Consider the following 25,023-nt stretch of genomic DNA (forward strand, 5'->3'; position numbering starts at 1 on the left):
TCGCGTATATAACATGTAATTCTCTTCTTTTTTTTCTTTTTCAAGGGTATCGGGTTTCTGAAGCAAATATCTTTGACGGTTAAGTCCCTGCGTCTCCGTGTTTCGCGAGTAGATTTCATTACTCAGCGAATTTGCCTGAAGCTATCAATGGGGCTATTTTGTTTCGGGAATCAGAAAAACTACCGTGTTCTTTCGTGACAATTGATTTAATTAACTGCGGCTCGAGGAAGATAAAAACGGAAAATATCGCGCTCATTTATTTTCGGTGTCGAAGGTCGCACGAATAGAAAATTTGTAATCCTCGATTGGCATAATCGACACTATCCGATCATAATTTTTTTATCTCTCGGGTAAACATAGAAGGTCAAAAAATTAGAACTCCGGCGATATCGAAGTTTGGAAATTTGGAACTTGAACGATTTGAAGATATTTCAAAATTAGGATATTTGGAACTTGGACGATTTGAAACTTCGAGCGCATCCAAACTGGAATATTTGGAAATTCGGAAATTTAGAAGTTCGACAATTTGAAAATTTGAAAGTTATTATTAGAAAGTTAAAATTGAGTGTTAAAAAATTTGAAAATGTCGATGCGATTAACCTCGATATTCTTCTATATATCTGTTGATTTTTTCGTTCACAATGTAACAAACCGAAGAACCGTAGAATTTCAATTTGAAAATGATATCAAAAAACATTTACCATGTGAAGAAACATAGTGAAACAAAGTATGGTTCACTGAACGGTTGATTCGCTTTTACTCGAGTGCTATGCGAGAAAATGATGGATAAAAAAGAGAATTGCGTAAAACACAGAGAATTGTACAAGTCGAAGATAAGTAAGTGATGTGATGTTGGAACAATAAAATTGCCGATTGAATGATCATTGCGAGTACCGTGTGAATTACGATGAAACTAACTTTATCATGATTCACACACGGTATACGATATACTTTTCAATTAATCCTATTAAATTTAATCACGCAAGACAAGCTGTTAATCAATTCACGTGTCAAGTATCATCGAGAACTAAAGTTTGTCTCTGTTTCTTTGTTTCTAAAGTCCTTTAAATTTAAATTCGTTAAGTCGTTAGTATATTTCCATATAGCTTTTACCCCATCAAATTTATTTTTTCTTAAATAGTAACATTTATTTTGTAAAATCTGTAAAACTAAAGCTACATATTACTCATTTTCCAACGTCTCTTTTCTACCATCGATTAATTAATGGTAAATCAATTTATATCAAATTTGTTAAATCAATTTCTATAACAATTAGTAATTAATATTAAAAGTCGAATAAATTAACGAGCCCCATTAGATAAATTCGTTCATTTCGTCGATAATGGAACGATTATTTCAAATTGTTTCATCGTTCGACTTTGAAAACCACTCAAGGAACTATCAGTTACACGATATCTGACTAACGCTTCGACGGATGGATAATCAACGTTTGATTCACATGATCATTGTTTTTCCAGTTCACATATCATTAGCCGAATTCAATACCACGGTAAACCTGCGATACTAAAAATTACGTAATAATTTCTATTTTATAATCATTCTTTCCTACCTGAAAGAAATCGATCTTTCGTATATCATAAATCCCAATGTACGCAGCAAAGCAACTTAGAATTATACTTTTTTCTTTTCCTTGCTAAACAATTCATACTCAATTAATATTCCTGATCAATTAACCAGCCTAGCTGTCTGCTTATTATTGTATCTCTTCCAATCTGTACTATACTATACAAACAACACTGTAAATTACCATGCGTAACATGGTGAAACACAGGAAATTCACAAATTCTCACTCCAAATACTCCGCAACTTCACCTCGTAATATCACTCAAATTTCCATGAGTCACCAACAGGCGAATTAAGTTAGTTAACCAAACACAGTTTGAGGAAACATATCAAACCATGCAACAACGTCGCAACGTTCTCGGCAGGTACACTCACCTGCGCGTCACCAGTTTCTGTTTCTCGCTTTCCGGTCGCGTATACGTGTCGCGACAAAGCGACGAGGGAGAAGGAAGATTGCGATGGTAGTGAGAAGAGCGAGAAGGGAAAAAAGCGTGCAAACGAGTCACGAGAAAACCCAACGGTCGCGGTGAAGCAGGAGGAGCGGCTCTTTGGAATCGTAAAATCCCCGCAGTTCTCCAGTGACGTCTTCGACTTCGGCGTTGCTGTCGACGGGACGATCCACGGGGACCAAAGTCATCGTCCAATAGCCGCACACACGACGCTGGTGGGGCTCCGCTTTCGTTTGCACACGCTATAAAGCCCCGCTAATTGTCCACGCGGCGAACAGTCGGTGCGTGCCCCCTTTTAAACGACGATGTAGCGCGGCGTCCGAAAAATCGAGGATCCGTGCACCCAAGATCATTGTGACGATCGAGATCGAGCACGTGTCCTGGACTTGGATCACAGGGTCATGAGAGTCGTTGCGATCCGCGATTTTTTTTTGTTATTTTTCCCATTTCCGTTTTATCCTGTTGAAACAGTGAAAAGACATCCGGAAGAAGAAGAAGAAGAAGAAGAAAAGAGTAAAGTTTGTTCGAAATCGACTTATCGAGTCGGACAAAAGTGAAGAAGCTAGATTTCATTTTATTTCTGTGACTTCTGCAGAGAGTTTCTCGTTTTAGAAACAAAACCACGACGAGATTTGTGATACGCCTAGTGAAGTTTCGCGTTGCTCTCGGACGATCGTGGAAAAGGTAAACGTTTGTTTGCACCGATCATTCGTATCGATGTGTCGCGTGAGACTTGAATTTTGGTACAGTGGTTCGTCGTGAAAGTATTTGAACGCTGGTCGTAAAAGGCTTTGGTGTATAATGTATGTTATCTGTTACACGGAACATTATGAAGTATATCGGGAAAAACTTGTTCGATATAACCGTACCTGTGTTATCTTAGCCGTGTCTCATTACGGTGATAATTAAACTTCAAAATGTTTCGCCTAACACACATATTATAATATCTACTATATCCATAAAGGACTTCTATAAGTATTTCAGCATTTAGCATAGATAACTTACGTATCTTTATTGTATGCGTTACATAAAATATTTAAAAATTTCTTTAGTATCGGAATGAGACATGACTATTGTAGGTCAGTCAAATTTTTAGTCAATCTGAAAACTCATATAGGAGCTACTGCGATATTCATTGATCGCGAACATAATACACATGATATATTTACAAAATGTTTGCACAAATATTCAGATATTTTCACGTGAGCTACTGTATATTTGCTATTTTGCGAAGAAGGAAAAAGAATGAAGTTCTTTCATTGCTCCAATCGTGTTTTATCTTTCATTAACACTTGCGTCGATAACCTACTTAGATGACCAAATTTCCCTCGTTGAAGATAACAACTAAAAGTTTGGTATTTGCTTCGATCAAGTTACATACATACCATTTCTTCGTGATTACTCGGTCTCTTTACTTCTTCTCACTTTCACGACGAATTTAATTAAAATCCGAGCCAATGACTGCTATAACACTGCTATAATATAATAATATATGGCTCTTAAGATTGGAAGTTTCGTTAAATATCACGATATAATGGTGGTCCGTTAATTGATCGATATTTTGACTTGTTAAATAAACAATTTTGTCCTTATTAGTTCTTTAAAATGTCTTCGTGATGTGACAGTCAGTGTATTTGTGTTGACCCTTAATATACTGATGTGCAGTGACTTTCACGTCTACATTTATTTAGTTCAGATATTTTACTAATTATTAGAAACATACTGCAGACAATGTAGTAGAGCCTCTCTTTTCTGAAATAATAGGAAGACGAAATTTCATTTATCCAAATACAGTTTAAGAGTAATCGACAGATTCTTTAAATATTTATGAATCCATAATCAGATAATTTTTTCAACGTAAATAACTACACAGAGTTACGTTCTTTATCGTACTTCGAATCATCGGAGTTCTTCTACGAGTGCCACGAGTGCTTCGGCATGAGAAGATATCTTTTTATTAGAGTTTTCGTCTGCTGTTTTCATTTATATAAAATCGCCATTATTATCGTCTACGTGAAACATTTCATTACATCGGAATACTTGCGGCTTTTCTACCGTTGCCAACATCCGAGGAATCTACGTGCTTTGAAGAATTTTCAATTATGTTTTTCTTCCTTTAATGTCTGTGACTCTGGCTTCTCCAATATCGTGTATTTTTGCTAATTTTGTTGCGCTTACATCACTTTCCAGTTTTCTCGTTTACATCGTATTTTCCTGCGATAGTTAGACCGCTTCCTAGTTTCATACCAAATTCGTATAATCACAATTCAATGAATCAAATCAAGGAAAGAGTACATTGTGTATGAACACTGACGACATACGTATGTACATATTTGAAACGGAAAAGGGCATTCGTTACGAAGAAATATTGTGTTTGGATAATAGAACGTTCGGATATTAGGCTATTTGGATAATACCGTGATATACATTTGCTACATCCATTTCGGTGTACCAATTAGGAATAAAAACATTAAAAAAACAAGTTGAAATTATTTGCACAAGAAATAGAAAAATTACCACGGTATCTTAGAATGTTTTAGTATATTACGTACATCATTTTGCTTCTTTTGTTTATTTTTTCAGTAAGTGAAACACAGCGTCTGTGCCAGAATAACTAAGAGTAAGTTAGACGTTTCTGAGAAACTGTGACTAACTCCGGGTACAACATACGATAGAATGGTAATAATAGTGAAACTTATATACTAGGTAAACATTTCTAGTAGGCACTATTATGACAAAAATATAACAGTACAAAGTAACTTAGGAGTAACAGAATCATAAAGTTCTTTAAGGACCCTTTGTGAAGAAACGTCGATGATGGCATAAACATTGGTATGCTGAGAGTTGAAGGATAGACGTCTATAGAATTTTGATAGTATCTGTCAGATATCTGTATCTCGTTGAAGATCAACAGCATCGGAGATTTCCTAGAACTCTGGCTCATTTAACAGCTAATTATTTTAAAGAAGGTTAGACAGAAGAAATATGATAAATCCATTTATGTTGATTTTCTAATTATAGCGTTACTTGATGATTAAGTATAAGGTTGAAGAGGAATAAACTTACTAGATCAAAGTCCTTTAAAGCTTGCTTATTCTTTCGAAGATAACTAACAAATCCGCAAAACTTTGTAGAAAGCTGTTTAATCACAAAGTTAAATAGATCTTTGAAATAGAAAATTTGCCAGCTGTGTATTCAATCTTAACGCTAGAAACTAGCAAATCAGACAAAATCACTGACATCGGATTTGTTGTTTTTGGAATTTCTAAAAATATACGAGTGTTTTCGATAGCATCAGTGTTCACTTTTATTGGAACAGAAACGCGACTATATATACTTATCCATTATCGTGATATTTATCGTGACTATGTATAACATATTTAGATGGGTATCAAAAGGTCGGACGTTTTAATGATAAAATTATGTTTTTCTAAAGAAAGTAAACTTAGAAAACTGCCTTCTTCTCTATGAACTTGGTATGTTTAAATGCCACGATCGACTAACAAAGCACTGTACTACAAAATACCAATCGATGCCGATCAGTGAGAGGTAAACTCACTATTCTAGAACAGGTGGTCAAACACTGCAATTAAGCAACAAGAATAGGACAACCGTGACTCATATAGTCTTTCAGAAGCCAAAATGATTAACTCTTTGTACACTAGTTCTTGCACATTATTCTGGCACACGGCGTTAGCGTTCAATTTTTCTAGAAGAGAAATTACTTCCATAAGCTCAATTTGTCGCAAAAAAGAACGCCGTAAACAATCATAAATTCCAAGATGAATAAGAAAAAAATAATTCCAATGTTGTCGCTGAACCATGGACTTTTATCATATAAAGCGATAATTAATCTAACTTACTCATTGTGTATTACAACAAATTTTTATTTCATTCGTTGCTTATTATGCAAAAGCTTATTCGCGTTAAATATGGTAGAACTCGATTAATTAATCGAACTTTTACCGATTTGAAGCACTCACTTGAACGTGAGCTCGTATCACGCGAACGAAAAATGACGAGTAGCGAAGAAAATTGGTGAACTCTTGTTATATGAATTCCAATCGATCCATATAAATTGTCCGTCAGGAAAATCAGATAATTGGGATTGCAATCTTAAATAAAATTTCTGTTTCTATCGACTACAATAAGTGTTTTAATGTATCATATTAAGAAACAATTAACTCGATAACGCCATTATAAATAAATAAATAGAACGATAATTCCTCGAAAACGATGGTATTCCAATATTAATAACAGATTTCTTTCCTTTCTTTTCTTCGTTTTCCCTTACGACCAAGAAGAACACCAATCAATAGGAAGACTTACGGTTGGAAGTGAAACCAAACGATCGTTCCACTTTGTATTGTTACGAGTCTGTAACAATACAAAGATCGCTCGATCGCGATCACGATCGCTTTCCCTGATCGATTCGAAGGCGAGAAAACTGGCCCCGCAGGGAAAAATCACGTATGCAAACTATATGTATCCATGCTAGCCATGATCGCTCTTATTAATTAGTTCTGGGATGTAATAGTTGTTCAAGGTGCGCACTTTTGTGTAACCGGTTACCGAGAACGTTTGACACACGCTTGTCCTCGTTGTTAAACGTCCAGGCCGGAACGGAAGCGATCGGTCGATAACGATCGTCCTGAGATCGTTAAGTCACTCGAGTTATGACGATCGTTACGAGCCTCCATTTTCATTGGTGCGTCGGTGGACGAGTTATTGCTACTCTGCTATGCGTTTTCAATCGGAAAAGGTCGGTTTTGAAGCTGTGTTCAATACTCACGCGTAGCTTTTGCTGGAGCATACGTTTCTCATTAATTTCACGGATCGATTACTTTGGGGAGGTTTCTTACATTTTTTAATCGTAAAATTATTGGTAATGATATTTTTTTGGTATACCATATTCTAAGGGATCTCGCTTTTCTAATGTTGTAACAATTTTCTAGAAATTGCAATGTAATTATCTTATTCGAATTTTTGAACCAGAATTATTTAAAATCATTATATCTAGCAATGTACGAGAAATATCGCAATACTTGTTTCATATAAGTTATTATATATACACACAGACAAATTATTTACATGCACAAATATCGCTTGCATTTTTTTTGTCAGAATAAGGACGGTACCTGATGGGAAAATTCGTATTAATTTAGGTGGTCCTGGTTTAACGTTAGGGATAAACACGTGTTCGTTTTATTGCACGCTTTACGCACAATCCGGAAATCAATGCTAACTTAGTCGATCGTTGTTCAAAGCGAACAATTTATCACAGCTGACTAGTTGCTACGTAGGAATGTGTTTATTCAGTATTTTTGTTAAGGAAAATGTATTTTTAGTGTTGTATACTTCATGTATATACAGATGCAGCTACGACTCGGATAATTACTGATTAATGATAGCAATCTGCTATAATTGACTAATACTTACTATAATACGTTTACCTATTTTGCATACAATTTCTTTTATCTTTTTTTTTTTTTTTTTTTTTTTTTACTATGAGCAAATGGTGTTGGATCGAACGCATTATGTATCTTTTTCAAATTTTCTTATTTTATATTTTATATTTTTATTTTATAGCTTCCTTGAAAATTCTATGAAAATTAGGATTTTTAATGATTCGAAGATTAGAAAATTCGAAGATCGTGAGATTAGAAGATTCGAAAATTCAGACTGAACAATTTGGAGATTTGCAACCTTGTGAATTAAAAGATCCAGAATTTGTTAGACTTATTAAAAAATGGTGTATTCAAAAATAGCATATTCTCTTTCGAAGACATTTTTCTCAATTTATCCTATTGGAAAGTACAAACTTCATATATCACTTGAATCTCGATTAGAATCTCAATTAAAGTAGTCATCATTCCACACAATCATTATCGTCAAAAATGCCATTCAATTTGTGGCAGAAAAATTCTTTTCTCGTGTCCATCGACATACCGTTGTAACGTAAAGTGCGTTACAGTATACGCGAAATAATTTATGCAAATGTTACCAAGCCCCTAGAAAATAACAGTTATGTCACGGACTGGTCACTTCCGGTTCTCTCGTCATTAATACTCTTTTTTTTATCTAAGTTCGTGGTAATCGCAACGAACATTAATTACACAGAACCGTAATAAATAACCATCTACACTTATGAAACATCTATGTATGGACTGTTTTAAATGTTTTACATATGCGCTACATCGGTGATTAATCGAACGCGATCATCTCGTAGATTTCGTGAAAGATCAAATCTAACCGCAATTATCTTACAAAAAATGTCATTAAATTAATAATATTTTAAACGAACTTAATTCTACGAGAAATTTCATTGAACGCCAGTAAATTAACGATATTTAAATAATAAATAATATTTCATCAAATAAAAAAATAATTAATCAATTAAAACTTGCAGGGACGATTTTATAATCGATTTAATCATCGATCTATTTTCGAAATGATTTGCAAGATTGAGATCTGAATCGTGTAAATTGCACGGTGTAAATATCATATCGTGTTGTACGATGGTTGAAAAAAAGCGAGTTTGTGCAAAAGGGGATTTCTCTTTAGGGTATGAAAGGTTTCTTAGAAGACGAAGGTGGTTGGGAAAGAGTTTAATTGGCGGCAAATTAAAGATTCAATTATCAAAGGGAGCAAAAGCTTTCGCGCGTATATTTTATATTGAAAATGATTGCTCTTGATTCAACGTTTATAACGTTGGCCTTCGTGAAGTAAAAGTAAAATGGCGTTCGCTAACGGTGTCGAATTTTTTCTTAACGATTCTAGTTGAATAATATCACGAATTTGTCGGGATTATTGTAACAATAATTTTACTTACTTGTTTTAATTATCCAGTAATTAACTGTAGTAATCGTTCACTGATAGAATCAAATTTTTATCGAAAATTTTATTTAAACAAGATTCAAAGATTCATACAAATTACTATGGCGCTACAATAATTTCGTTTACTTCTTTCATAAGCACACAATCTTTACGATAAATATCTTCCTTGATAATTTTATTTATGTAATACCTACTTGGATTTTTTAATAATTAACTATAATTGCTTTTTTATTGGTGCTTGTTTCTTAACTGAATAATCTTTAAAAAAAAAAAAGGCAACAATCGTGTGACATTCTGCACAGTGTCAAAATAAGCAGGAACCGGAGGTATGGTGCTCTATTATTTAAAAGTTTCATTAATTGTCTTTGGAATTAATTATTATTTACACATTACGCATGATACATTTTGTGTATTTCATGATCATTTCTTCTAAACAAACTCTTCTATTCCAATGACAATTTACATCTGATTACATTACATTTTTATTTAACAATTCTCACGTCCCAAAAATATTATCTTCCTATTTGCAAAAAGGATCTAATAAGAAGCAAATTATTTAAAGGACACTCCAGTTAGAACGTACAAGTGACAGCAATAAGCCTTCGATAGTATCCTCCATTTTGCAATAACCTTGCAAAAATGTTCAAGGATCTTTCCTTTTCTCTTCCTCTCTAGCAAATTCAAATCACTTTTTCCAGTACACTCTGTATCACCTTGAATTAGCTTTTACCTAAGATTATATCGTGTCCAAAAGTAGCATGGCAATATATCTAGACAATACAAACATCTACTTCCTTTCATCTCGACTTTAGATTTCATCTTCTTCATCTTGATTTCAACAATGTGGTTCACCTCACCTTGAACCCGTTTAAGAAAATTTAGCGAAGAAGAGATTTCTCCGCTTAATAAGAGAAACATCATAACACGTTGATAAACATGAGAAATTATCCGGCTAAATGTAACGAAGAGATAGACATAAGAGAACTTGCTACTAAAACAACAGTCGCTCACGTGAAAGTACTCGGGCACTTAAACAAACCTTTGGTGATTTTTATACGAGACACTTTGAGATTTCATTGACACTGAAGTGAGACACGATCTTCGTAATTACATTGAGAAAATTTGAAACAGGTCTAAACGTGTATATAAAAATTTCATATATTTATTGGAAACATATATTATTGTTATTTTATATATAAAAATTACCAGAGTATTTGAGCAGTCAATTATTCGCTAAATTAATAAGAATAATAAGCCACGATGTACGTAGTAAAATCATCATCATGTGTTATATACATATTAATTTTTCATTTAACATATATATTTGCGAAATATATATACATTGTCTCATGTATATATATCTTCAATATACAATCTCAGATTGATTCCAAATTTTACTATTATAATCTCAATAATCGTATCTCGTTAGAGTGCTAACGAAATTATAGAACGTTTCGTGATATGAAAGTGTTCGAGTACTTCCGTGAGCCACTGTATATCATAAGATCGATCACCTTGATCGTTTATCGATCTGTATTCGTAAAACACATAAAAAGGTATGAACGCATTGCAACACGAATTTATTCGACGACCTAATAATACCCCATTCACCTTAAACTTAGTTTCCTCGTAACGTGTAAGTAGGTGTTAAGTAGGTGATCGAGGATCATTGATTCGCAGATATCGAGATAATGACAGTCATGGTGGAGTCCGTAAAAGCCGAGGAGGGCGAACGTCCGAAGATCGAAACCTTCGACGACATACTACCGTACGTTGGGGAGGCCAGCCGCTACCAATGGTTCCTTTTCATCATGCTCCTTCACCTTCGTCTACGCGTTCCTCTACTTCACGCAGTTCTTCATCACGCTATTGCCAGCTGAACACTGGTGTACCGTTCCGGAACTCGAACGATGGAACCTCACAGACAAACAAAAGTAAGTGACACTTTATGTGCAATTTGTCTTATTTGAATTATTGAGTTATACGTAACGAACGATCCTACATAGTTTCTTTATGTTCGAATTTACCCTGTTACGCGATAGACATTTTCAGCTCGGGCAGATCGAAATGGTCAATAATCATGTTGATCGTATAACAAATCAATACATGTTTTCATTAAAGACGTTCCTTTCGATGTCTAGAATTAACCACCTTCTATAGGAGACAATTTATATGCATATGTACATATCTGTTCAAGTCACGTGCACGTAGTTTAAACCAGGCTTCTCGAAAGCCTGTTTGTTTTCCATGCAGGTCGCAATAAATATTCTCGACGACAGAATCTTCCACTTGCACGGAGATTTCCATTTTCTCAGCTGTGATAACGTATCGCATCGCGACAATTTGTTTCTTTAAAACCACAATATAATATCTGATAACTTGCACGAAACAACTGTGTTTATTGAATCAAGAAAACCCAGGTATCGCGTTGTATATGTAAATGCATATGTAAATATCGTGTCGTACGGGAGTGGGGGAGATACCTGTAACCAGTTTGCGACGAGATAAAAATAGTTGGAAATCGCGATTCCATAGTTATACTATTATCAACGTCTTTTTCACGTGTTCTATTTCAAGAACGTAAGGAATTACCGGTGAAAGGATAGCAAGTCTGAATGGCACGATTCCAACGAATCGTGTTACCATTCTTGACGACGCACGCGAGATCTGGTTTTCTACGATGCGTCAACGAGGAAAATCGTTCGTTACGCTTGTTTTCCATTGAATCACCCTGGCCAAGGCGAAACTATCGCTTTGTAGATCGACGATTTCTTAGCGTTCCGGAGGCCCGCCGGAAACCAGTTTGGTCGACGACCTCCGGCAGATTCTAGACGTTCACGTGTTCCGCGAACTTTTTTTTTTTTTTTTTTTTGTACGTGGAGAAATCCTCATGGATACTCCGCTGCTGCAATAATCGCGTAACAGCAGAGTAGTGTCGGACTCCTACCGACTAAAACTCCACGATGACCATCTTATGCGCGTGACAGGGGTGCTCCAGGAACCTCTTATGAATTAACTTCAGTTGCATCCCCTTCTCGCGTTCTCTTGTTCGAGCCGGCTATTGAGTAGGCGTTAGGGGGAGGTCGTTGTCCCTAGCGCTGTCACTTCTTCTGGTCGTAGTCCGTTGGGGTGGTGGCGGGGCGGCTCTGGGTCGTCTGACTGCCATCCTTTTCCATCGTCTTATCCTGCAGGGGTGGGAGTTTTTTTTCTCTCCCTTTCCGCTCGCTCCTTCGCGAGCATAACTCGCTCGCGGAAGAGGCGGACGGCCTCGTATTCCTGTGACCCTCTCAACATCGCTTCCACAATCGCTGAGGGGGTCAACGTTTCTCCTATGGCGTGCCGCAGGGTGTAGCGGGGCAGCTCCCACGCCGGACAGAGCTCCAGGGTGTGCTGCGCTGTGTCCCTGCCCTCTCCGCAGTGGTGGCAGATGTCTGTCGTCTCTCGCCTTATTCTCTTCAGGAACTCGCCGAACACGCCGTGTCCGGTGAGTACTTGTGTCATCCTGAATGTGAGTGGGAGGCCGTGGCGGCTCCTCCATGCCTCCCAGTTTGGTAGGACCGCATCCGCGCCTCGGTGTTCGCTTCTCCCGTTGATCAGTTGGGATCGCCACAGGTTCCATGTGTCCTCCTCGGCGGTTCCTGTGTCGTTTGGAGCCGCCTGCTCGGTGGGGTCTTCTCCCGGGTGCCATTCTCTCCGGCGGGTGTATCTCTTTTTGAGCGCCAGCGCCCGCAGCTCCCACGGGGGGGGGCGGCTAGGGTGGACGCCGACGCGTGAGACACCGTCCGGTATCCCCTAATGATTCTGATGGCGGTCACTCTGTGCAGCCTTCTCAGGAGCAGAATGCTGCGACGGCTTGCCATCAGGTCGTCCGCCCATACTGGGGCCCCGTACGTCACTCGTGACCGAACGACGCCCTCGTAAAGTCGGCGCACCGCGTCTCCGGCCCCGCCGATGTTCGGTAGTAGGCCGCACAGGGCATTGGCAGCCGCTGACACCTTCGGGATCAGTGAGTCGAAGTGCGGCTCGAACGTCCACTGGCTGTCGATGGTGAGTCCCAGATACTTCATCTGTGATCCCACCCGGACGGTTTTACCTGCCATGTTTATGCATAGGCCGGGCGGTGGTGTCCCTCGCCTCTTCCTGTCAAAGAACCAGGTGGTCTCCGACTTCGCAGGGGAGACTCTCAGACCCAGTTCGTTCACGGCACGGATCGCACAGGCCGTTGCGATTCCGCCAATGCGCAGCGTCTCGTGCCAGCCACGACCCTCGACCAGGATTAGGGTGTCGCCCGCATAGCATACTATGGCCGCGCCTGGGGGTAGCGGGCATCGTAGTACCTCGTCGTACGCAACGTTCCATAGTATGGGACCCAGCACCGAGCCCTGCGGGACGCCACGCTCGACGGATCGCTTTTCCTCTCCTTCCTTACTGGTGTAACACACCCACCTGTCGTCGAGGTAGGCTCGGATCAATCGGACGAGGTAGCTGGGAACCTCGAAGTGCTCCAGGGCCGTCACTATCCTGTCCCATGGCATGGTGTTGAACGCGTTGACGATGTCCAGGGAAACCGCCAGCGCCACGCCTTTCCGGGAGACCATGTCCTCCGCAATCGCTCGTGCGTGTCTGACCGCGTCAATCGTCGAGCGCCCCTTCCGGAAGCCGTACTGGCTTTCGTGCAAACCTGGCACTTGGCCCGCTATGTGTCGTTCCAAGCGGGCGGCGACTACCCTCTCGAGTAGTTTGCCGACCTCGTCCAGTAGGCATATCGGCCGGTACGCTGACGGCGAGGTCATCGGTCGGCCCTCTTTATGGAGCAGGACCAGCCTCGCAGTCCGCCACGCCCGGGGGTAGACTCCCTCCCTCAGGCATCTTGTGAAGAGGTGCCGGAGTCTGGGGGCCATGACCCCCATCACTTCCCCCCAGATCCGGCCAGGGATTCCGTCCGGGCCCGGTGCCACGTTGCGGGCGGTCATTCTTCTGGTTGCCTCCCATATCTCCTCCTCCGTGACTTCCCAGTCGTCCCTCCATTCCAGCGGTCGTGTCGTTTTCCGTGGCCGTTCCGCCGCTCTGTTTTCTTGTGGGGGAAAGAGCGTTCCGGTGATCCGCGTCAGCAGCGCAGGCTCCATTTCCGCCATTGTCAGGGGGCCCTTCGAGCGTAGTTTCTGTGTCACCATCCTGTATGGCCTCCCCCATGGGTCCGACTCGACTGTTTCGACCAGTTCGGACCAGGCACGGTCCTTCGCTTTTTTAATTTCCCTTTGCAGCGAGCGCCGTAGCGCGCGGTACGTCCGGTAGCGCAAGGAGACTTCTTCTTCGTCGCGTCGTCGCCAGCGGCGGGCCCTTAGGTACTGTCTTCGGGCCCGGACACATCTCGTCCTCAGTTCCGCGATGTCGGGGTTCCACCAGTAAACTGCTCTGCTTCGCACCGTGCCCGGTGTGGCTCGTGGCATGGATGCGTCGCAGATTGCTGTCATGGCTTGGCGGAGGTTCTCGGCCTCCTCTTCCACGTCTGCTTCGGTCGTCGTTGTCGAGGCCTCCCAGCTACAAGCTGTTGCTATAGCAGCCGCCCGGAGTAGATCTTCATTCCTCTCCTTTATTTTCCATCTAGGTGGTGGGCGCGCGTGTCTCCCCCTCGGCGGGCCGCGCCCGTCGTTTGTCGTCGGCATTCCAGATCCAGGTGCGTCCACCTCCATGAATATGTAGAGGTGGTCTGACAGCGTCTCGACCCCTTCGGCCACTCTCCAGCCTGAGATCCGCCTGAATGCCTCGGGGGAGGCCCATGTTATGTCAACAATGGAGCTCCCTCTGCACGTCACGCAGGTACTGGTCGAGCCCCTGTTCACTAACAGAAGTCCAAGTCCCGCGGCCCAGTTTGATAGCGTGCGGCCGCGCGCGTTGGTCCTGGCGTTCCCCCATTCCGTGGAGTGCGCTTTGAAGTCTCCCAGGACGAGCACTTGTTGGGGGAGTCGTCGCCTGACGCAGTTGCCAACTCCGTCTAGGAATTCTTCGAACGCTGCCCGTCCGCTGTTAGGTGACACGTACACCCCCACCACCATCATCCCTGCCCACTCGACCGCGGCGTACCCGTTGCCGCGTTCCAGCAGGGCTCCGTGGGCGAACGCCCCGGGCGTTGATGTCCAGGTGACGGCAACCATTCCGTCCGTGTCTTCGACCCATTCCGGGGCATCCAGTACTCTGTATGGTTCCGCCACCACCGCTAGGGCGACCGTGCTCTCCCGGATGGTTTGGTGGAGCAGGTCTTGTGCTCGCCTTGACCTTCCCAGGTTAGTCTGGAGGATGCGCATTCTCAGTTCTTTAGTGTCCTTTCCTTGTTTGTGGCTTCCTCCGTGCCTACCTCCTTGTTCGCGGGCTTAGGGTCGCTTTGCGACGGGGAGCCTTTCTCGCTGCCTCTTGCATCCGTGGATCCGCGGGCGACTCCTTTCGTTCCTTTCTTCGAGAGGGCGCAGGCCGGTCCCCCCATCCTGTGCACCGACGGTGCTCCAAGCGCCTCGCAGAGCACGCATTTCGGGCTCGCAGTAGTGCACGCTCTCGCCTGGTGCCCTGGTTCGCCGCATCTGAAGCACAGGTGCCCCTTGTCCTCCTTGGCGGTGCAGGTCTTCCCCGTGTATCCTATCCCAAGGCACCTGTAGCACTGTAACGGTCTCCGTTCGATGGCTTCGACCTTCGCCGTCGACCAGCCTATGGCGACCTTTCCAGCCTGGGCCAGTTTCCTCACTGCACTGGCAGGGCCTCGTATCCATACGGTGCCAAATCCGTTCCGGGCGGGTCGGATTTCTCCCAGCCGGATGTCCTCCGGCTTGCAGCCGCTCTCCCTCGCCAGGGTGTTCTGGATTTCCGCCTTGGTGGCCGCTATGTTTATCAGGGACACTCTTGCCTCCGCGGCTCGGAAGGGGGTCGCCACGCGGACCTCGTTCGGGTCCAGAGCCCGCGTCAGCTGTGCTGCGAGCGCTGCGGCCTTCTCCCTTCCCTGGTCCTCAGGGACCTCTAAGATGACACCTCCGGTGATGGTCTTCCGCATCCTCATCGTGTTGATGCCGAGCTCGGTCAGGGAGACACTGTCCTTGGCCACAGCCAGCACCTCCGCGTAGGATTGGCTCGATTTGTCCGTCAGGGTGATTGTTACCGCTGACGTTCGCGGTGCGCGCGGGAGGGGACCCTGCCTCCCCCTCTTCGTGCGTTCTCCAATCCACTCTCCGGAGTTTTCCTCTGGCTCTCCGCCCCTGTCTCGGGGATCAGCTTCGCCGGCTGCTTCTTCCCTGCCTCCTTCTTCTTTCCTCTTCTTTTCTTTCCGGCGGTCTGCCATTCGATGACAGCCGTTCGGCCTCCCTTGGGCGCTGAGGCGCTTGGGGCTCCAGGCTCCATCCCTCTCGTGTTCGCGGCAGGGGCGACCTCCTTTCCTTCTCTTTTTTCTGTTCCCTGCAGTTGTTCCTCCAGTCGGTGCAGCAAGGATCTCATCTCCTCTACTTGGTGCTCGACTGCAGCGAGACGCGCCCTGTAGCTGCTCTCATCCGCGGTGGGGCGCGAGGCCGGCTCTTTTCGGAGTGCCTCTACCGCCGCCTCCAGTGTTGCTATGCGTCCTTGCGTTATAGCGAGTGCGTCGGTGACAGGGTCCGTTCTCCTCACTAACTCTGTCACGCCCGCGGTGATGGTTCTCGCCGCCTCCTTCAGGGTTTTCCCCTGCGTGCCCTTGTGGCCGCGGGGTGCCTCGGCAGCCTTGGCCATCTCGGCGGCCCGGCGAATCAGTTCGGCTCCTATGTCCGCCGTTGTGGCTGTTCTCATTACGTGTTCCGCGAACTGATCGGCTAGAAAATTTTTTTTCGTTTCGCACAATTTCTCGAATCTCCCCGCGTACCGTTTATTTGTCTGGAAATAGACTCACCGATACGTGCAGCGATCGGTAATTAAATCCCAACACAATTCGAATGCCTCGGAGTGCAACAGATACGGGACGATCGTCCCTCCAGCTCTTGCCTTTGTTCCTATTTTTACGGTCATTGTCTCTTTTCCTCTTTTGTATTTTGTGCTTTTGTTTTCCTGTTACTTTATTCTTTCACTTTTCCCATTTTTGATTTTTTTTTTCTTTTTTTTGGAACAGCAGATTTATAAATAATAAGTAGGCCGCGGATTTTTATGCGAATTTTATTTTTACAGAGAATTTTAAAATGCAAAAATGTAAACACTATTAAAGATAATGTGTTATTACTGTTACTGATATCGTCGTTATTCTTTATTAGAGAAATTATTATAGATTTTTATATTGTTATGTATATTACTTTTGTCACTTTTTTTATTTAAACAGGATTCGAATTAAGTTTCAAGGAATTGGACTAATTTAAGATTAGGATTAAAAACTATGCACTTTTGAGTAGAATTTTCATCTTATTTTTCCAATTTCTCTCCCTCTCTCTACCATTTGCTGTCATTTTTCCTTGGTTATTTAAAAAAAGATAAGAAAATCAAACGAAAATTAGTATTCTTAAAAATACTTCTTGCAAATTTCATCACCGTTAATGTAACGTATTCTTGTTTTATGTAGGATTGCACTATCGATCCCTCCAGCGTCGAGTGAGGAATTGCTGGCGGAAGGTGCGACTTCGTTTTCGCGATGTAACATGTACAATGTGAACTATACCGACATATTGGAGAGTGGTATCAGAGAGGCAGACCCATCCTGGCCAATAAAACCATGCCAATATGGATGGACCTTTAATCACACGATGATACCATACAAATCTATAGCTGTCGAGGTAAAATCACAAGAGAAAATTATATTCTTTATATAAAGTAACTTCAAACTTTCGACACCGATTAACAAATTTTTATTTAAGTTAAAACTGTTGGAACCGTCGTTCTATAAATATTTACGGTCTTTCATAAAGCTGCTGACGATAGCATATAATGCAGTCATTATAAAAGAAGTCCTTGTTGGTTGCACGAACTTAGACGTAGGTGTAATTACTTGTTATGCTGTTTGCATCTTAACAGAGCTCGTTTATAGCGGAACATAAAATTAACCTTGTCATCCTTAATTATTTGTACGTCTCGGCGTATTAAATCACGAACATGAATCCGTTTATATAATATCGCATAAATCGGAAAGTGAAAGTTACAACTGTACAATAGACAGATATTTCGAATTGAACGTATAAATACGCATTTGGTAACTTCTTACGACTCAAGAAATTTTTATCGAATATTTATTGTTATTATTATTATTTCTAATTTCTATTTCTGCTATTTTATTACTAAAAAAGTCCTACTTAAATCGGGAGATACTATCTTCTACTTAACAAATTTATATTCCTTCCACTATGACAAATTCTCTAATCATATCCAAGAATTATGCAAACTACCTCTACTATTTTATTACTAAAAATATTACCAAAAGACTACAATTAACTAACCTACGACTCAGGTTCTCAATTCTGATGATATTAAAAAACTACGGAATTTATTACTCGTCCTTTCGTCGTCTTCCTTATTCTCTTCACCTTCTATCGATTTTCCAACCACGCGGTGTTTTTTCATAACTAGCCGCAATCGTAAAGCATCCCCCTTTTCTGTTTCAGCTGGAATGGGTATGCGACCACGCATTCCTCGGCTCAGCAGCACAATCGGCCTTCTTCGTCGGCAGCATTCTTGGAAGCTTAATATTCGGTTACATAACCGACCATTGTGGCAGAATTCCGGCGTTGGTTGCGTGTAACGCGGTTGGTTTCATCGCGTCTGTCGGCACTGCGTTTTGCAACAGCTTCTGGAGCTTCTGTCTGGCGAGATTAGTCGTCGGTACCTCGTTCGATAACTGCTTCAACGTGCTTTTCATTATCGGTGAGTCGTCGAGAAAATTATAAGAGAGAAAAAGCTGTTGAGAATAGGAAAACTATAATTTATGACCTAATAATGAGGCACCGGTATCGGTCCCGTTTTACGTAACGATTAACTATTTATGACGTGTTTGAATAAATGTTTATTGCCCTATGTCGGTTTGTTTTTTCTTAAGTCAAATTTTTATTCGAATTTTACGATATCAATTTTAAGATATTTAATGGTAAATGATTTTACTGAAACTTTATATTTTGGAATTATATCTCGTAATTTGAAATTTGTTGTGTAATTGTATATCTAGTTTGGTATTAAAATTACATGTGTCTAGGGATACTTTAAGATATTTTATTTTAAACGACAGGATACTTAATTCTGTATACTTTTCTGGTATGAAATTGTATCTTTCGAGTGACCTATTTCCCTATGGAGAATAATCTTCGGTTATACCACGATTACTGAGGCACTCTCCGTTCGATATTGAGATGAAAGCAGTGTTCCTTTTAAAATTCTTTTTAATTCAAAACGATCTTACATTGTCGATGTTAATGATTTATAAAATCTACAAATAAGTCCGAATATTTGAAATTAGATTGGTAAAAAACGAAGAAAGGACAAACCTAAAGGAAATAAGGAAACAATATTATTATATCAAATGAAGAAACGAAATTGACGAAACATTTGGGAAGATTTCTATAACGATGTAATACAATAACGATATCACGAATTATTCTTTCAGTGATCGAATATGTCGGTCCGAAATATCGAACTCTGGTAGCGAACATGTCGTTTGGACTTTATTTCGCGGCAGCCTCGAGTCTTCTGCCTTGGATCGCATATTGGATCTCAAATTGGAGGATCCTCAGCATGGTCACCGCGTGTCCTATGGTGGTTGCGTTTGTAGGACCATGGATTGTTCCTGAAAGTGCACGGTAGTTTAATTCCAATTTCTTTTTCATTATAAAAATATAATACAAAGAAATTTCGTAAGTAAATTAGTATACGATAGTATAGTAGACATTTAATCTTACCTCGTCCTTTGGATTATTTTTGTATCTTCGTATCATCGGAAAATTCTTTAAAAATAATCCTCAAAGAAATATAAGAAATTTCTTTTACGTTAAAGTTTCTCTTAAAAGATCAAAAGTCCTTTGAGATCGGACCATAAAAATTCCAAAATTATAGCTGAATTAAATTGGGTAATATTTTATCCAGCAATACATACTATCTTGGGATCGGTTATTACATCGATTCCTCTGTCTCGTAAATAAAACATAATAAAACATCTCAAGGTCAACATCTTTCTCTCGATAAGCCATCACATTTTTAGCTGTGCAAAATAAATGATTGATGCGTAACTAGACAGCTCTATTCAAATTTGCACAAAAAGTTTGTCGATACAAAAGGTTGGTGAAAGTGATGATTTTGAAAATTTCTTACAGGCTTTTATAACGTTTGCGTATTTCATATACTTCCGTAGTTGGTACATAACCAGTGGCAGGGTGGACAAAGCGATCGAGATGCTGAAAAACTTCGCTAAAGTGAACGGTAAAGAGGTGAAGCAAGAAATATTCGACGAATTTGAGAAAAGTTGCAAGGCGATGAATGAGAAGGATCAATCGCATAATCAATACACTGTCCTACATCTCTTCAAGCTGCCACGACTTGGTCGTATCACTATCATGCTCATCATTTATTGGTAAGTTAACCTTTCCAACATCAATCGAACAAACTACACAGCTAGAACTTTTTACTTGTAAATTCTCAGCAATGATTACAATATTATTTTAGAAAAAACTAAGACACCAGAGAAATTTATAATCATATACGAAAAGATATACAGGGTGGTTGGTAACTGATGGTACAAGCGGAAAGGGGGTGATTCTACGCGAAAAAAGAAGTCGAAGATATAGAATAAAAATTTTTCGTTTGAGGTTTTGTTTTCGAGAAAATCGACTTTGAATTTTCGCTCGGAAAAATTAAAAAAAAATTCTATTCTATATGTCGGGCCTAGCCACGTGTGATGTTGCCTCGGAGGTGTCGATACAATGGGACATGCATTGTATTAATAATCAAACTTCAGGCAGAAACTGCCTAGCAACGGCGTTTGAAACCTTCTCGATGCTTTCAAACGGGTATAGAAAACAAATGCAATCGTACAGCGAGAAAAATTCCACGAGGCTGGCATTCGTGTGATTGCTTTGGAGAGTGATACATCGAGCATTTTCAACAATCGTATTTTGCGCCTAAGATTAGTTTACGTTTAGTGAAGAGTTATCCCGTTGACTGTAGATTCGTTTGAACTCAAAGACATTGTTAATAGTGTTCATTAAACTTATTATTCATACAATTTATTATTCTCTAACATTAGACTTATTATTTGTTAAGCTTTGTGATAGTCCTGTATATACGTGTAAATATAATCTCGGCTTTGTGAAACAATGGCTAATTCACGTGAAGAGTTGTTACAAAATTCTAACCATAACCCGACATATATTTTCGACTTCTTTTTTCGCGTACAACACCCGCTTTCCGCTTGTATCACCAGTTACCAACCACCCTGTAGATAGGAAAGGTATTCAATTTTATACTTCCTTTACGTTTCTTATATTTTCTTTGTTTTTAATACTACGATAATTCTGAATCTTCCTGCATTTCCTAAAATAAAATTAACTAAGAATATGTTCTTAACTCTCAGCCTCACGATATTCCAGTTATATTATACCGTTAATTCAACCAAGTTACCAATCAGCCTCGACGCTACTTCCCTGTCTTTATAAAACCAGTATTAAAATAGACACAAATTACCATAAACTACATACAAACTACTCGAATGAACATTAAGAGAGTATATGGGGCATTTTATGTGGGTCATTAAGAACCTGCTTAAGTATATAATTAGCATCGATAAACGTCAAACGCGAGGGAACGAGTATGCGAAGGATTAATAAACGATCTTGAAGTCCAGCGTGATTTATGTATGACTCGGCTGATTTTTTTCTAGGTTGCTGATGGTGTGGGTGTTCGACGGCCACGTTTGGAACATGAAACTTCTGGACCCCGACGTTTTCACGTCGTTCTCTTTAGCGTCCCTCACGGAACTTCCGGCCGCTGTTCTACTCGCCCTTTTCCTCGACAGATGGGGCAGACGATGGATGGGTTTCGCATCGATGTTCCTCTGTGGCATTTTCTCCTTCGTTGCCATCGCTACCCCCTCTGGTAACATTTTTTCTTTTTTTTTTTTTTTATTTCTTGATAAATGACTTGTCAATCGATATTATTCAATAAAATAGCAGGAACGTGTGAATAGCAGTGAGAAAGCGGGGTTGAATTTTATAGAAAAAATCCGGTTTTATCGATCGACGGTCGTTTTAAAAAGCGCTTTTCTGAAGCTTCTCCAGCGAAAGCTTTGGGAGATTGAGAAATGAAAGCTCGTGCTTGATGCAAGAATAATGTTTTTGTTAGATAGTAAGGAGATAAGCGGTAGCGTTAGGGGATATCCGCGTTTTCAAGGAGTGGAAAATAGACACTTTTTAATCCGTATTTAGAATAGAACGTTGTAGTTATAAAACAATTTACTATTTTTATTTCCTCATCTTGCAACAAAACTTTCCTTCGAATTCTCTTTTATCGTTTATAGACAACAGACTTGAACGACATAATAATATAGACCCGTATTATTTAAAATCGTATTATAGAGAATTTACAATTATACAATCCGGTCATTTTACTTAGTATTAATAATAATCAAATCTTATAAAATCTTTTTATACAAATATTCCTCTTCTCTTCTTTTCTTTTTTTTTTTTTTCGCCTTTAAATCCTATTCCATTAACGATTGACATTTATTTCTCAACGTCACATACTCGACAGGGATGACATTTAATTTTTAATTGGACCATGCGCGCATCGGGCGTATGTATCGTGCGTGGAATGCGGCGATCGTGGCATTTACATATTTCTCAACTTATTCAAGGTTCGACAACGGTTGCCATGGCGATTATAGCGCGTCTTGGGGTGAATATCGCCGCGAATATTGGTTTCCAATATGCAGCGGAAATGCTGCCGACTGTGGTGAGAGCTCAGGGCGTGTCTTTGATCCATATCATCGGTTATATCGCCCACATTTTGGGACCTTACATTATTTATCTGGTAAGTGAATCGAAATTTCTGTTAACGACATCGTATTTCTACGATCCGAAAATTACTCAACCTCTTTTTTAATTTACGACTAATATTATCTGTTATTGAAATACGTTTTTTTAAGTTGGTTTAATTTATAGAAAAATTATGTTCCTTGTCGGCCATGGATTCTTCTTGTGATCTTACGAATCACGGAAACAAGATAGATTTTCGATATATTTTCTTCCGTTTCGTTTTTTTGTGAAGGAAATGTAACTTTTCTATTGTCCGTAATTATTTACAGGTTTGCGACACTGCACTATAGCTTCGTTTTTCTAAATGAAACGAATGTTTACAAAATCTCGTTACACAGGTAACACCAATGATCCTTTGTATATTGACAACTTCTTCAAATTCTGTCTTTAACCAATATTCTTTATTAATATTTAAAAAAATATTAAGTATACAGAAAATACGAAGAGGAATATTTGCGAGGACACTCTCGATTATTGTGTGAGTTATTCTGTTCTGAATTATAAATTTACCTCAAAGTATACTATTATTTGTGTAATGTTATTACCGAAAATGAACTTATGGAAGTATCCATTTATTTCCCGAAAATCGAAGGGAAATTAAGGAATTAGCGGAAAACAGAATTAATCGCTATTACTTCTAAAAGAGGTATAGAGAGAGACGTATAGAGAGAGACGTATAGAGGGAGACATATAGAGGGAGACGTATAGAGGGCGACGTATAGAGGGAGATGTATAGAGGGAGAAGGGGAAGCATATAAAAGGGAGAATATTTTTCATTTAATTTAGGCTGACATTGATCCATCTTTACGGCTGGTTGCCCTCGGTTTGCTGTCTTTTGGACACGCCTTCCTGACCCTTGGCTTGCCAGAAACGTTGAACCAGGAATTACCAGAAACCCTACAGGAGGGTACGACTTCGGCAAGGAACAAAGTTTCTGGTGGGTTCCGTGTATATCCTCATAAGTATAGATTCTATAATATTCTTCCTCCGCCTTATGTCAATATAAATTTACTAATAATCGTTTATTTCAATTTGACAGGAGCAAAATGCTGAAAAAATCTTATAGAAAGAAGAAAGGCCTTTCAAATCTAGCGTTTACCGGCAGTGTTCAAAAAATCGATTGTACTAGGTTATAGCGGTTAGATTTGGCGACGCCGCGAAATTTGCCAGTGGCGTAGAACTTGCCAGTAGGGTGAAACTTACCAGTGGCATGAAACTTGTCAATGGCATGAAACTTGTCAGTGACATGAAATTGCCAGTGGCGTGAAACTTGCCAAATTCGTTGTAAATATAGTTATTAAACGTGCCTGTGTGATGTTAGATGTTAAGATATTACGAACGGATTGAGATTGGAGAGCTATTGAGAGAAACTAGGAGGAGAAGAGACAAGAATCGTCAAATTACACAAAGTATACGTTTAAGCAATTAATTGACGCTTCATCGACGAAGTAGCTTTGTTGCACACAAGATAATTTTCTTTAAAGTGTATCTTTTTTTAATTGGAATGACTGTATAAAAATGTGAAGAAATTTAAAGAATTAAGAACGCGGCATTTAAAGTACGTTGCGTTCACATATTGCGATGTAATTATTTCGCGTACTATAACGTCGGTAAAGTGTTGGAAATGAGAAACGATTCAAGTATTTTATGTAAATGTACAATTAAATTCGTATTAAACGTATTAAAGGAAACGATATATAAGGAAATAATATACCATAGTATTTATGCATCTTCCGCTTTAAAAATCGAAAACAAAGATCTATATCTTTTTCTTCTTGCTCTTTTTTTTCTTTTCTCGTTGAAGGAATACTCTAGTTGAATTGATTTAACTATGAAATACCGTGAATAACAAAGGATTGCCACGAGACTCGAAACACAAAAAGAGAGCTGTCTTCGCGCATTGTCAAGCTTTCAACTTGTCTCCTTTATTACGAATCGCCTTTGTATCAATATAGGTGATTCATAAATCGCCGACACTTGAAATGAGAGTTTCGATCGACTTTTAAACCGAAGTGTATTTTGCGTTCGCTCGATCAACGTGGCTTTTTTTCATCATCCATTTGTGCATCAACACGTTGAATGCTTTGAAAACTCTGAGATCTCTGTTATTTAATTTAAATATATACATACATATATATATGTCGGATCACGAT

The 25,023-nt window shown here is 40.2% G+C and overlaps 1 pseudogene; it reads left to right on the forward strand.

Annotated features, from left to right (window-relative positions):
* Positions 1-2,727: 2,727 nt before the first annotated feature.
* Positions 2,728-24,243, forward strand: LOC126867452 (carcinine transporter-like; annotated as a pseudogene).
* Positions 24,244-25,023: the final 780 nt, after the last annotated feature.

The sequence above is a fragment of the Bombus huntii genome, chromosome 7 (genome assembly GCF_024542735.1).
Source record: "Bombus huntii isolate Logan2020A chromosome 7, iyBomHunt1.1, whole genome shotgun sequence".
In the NCBI taxonomy this organism is placed as follows: Eukaryota; Metazoa; Arthropoda; class Insecta; order Hymenoptera; family Apidae; genus Bombus; species Bombus huntii.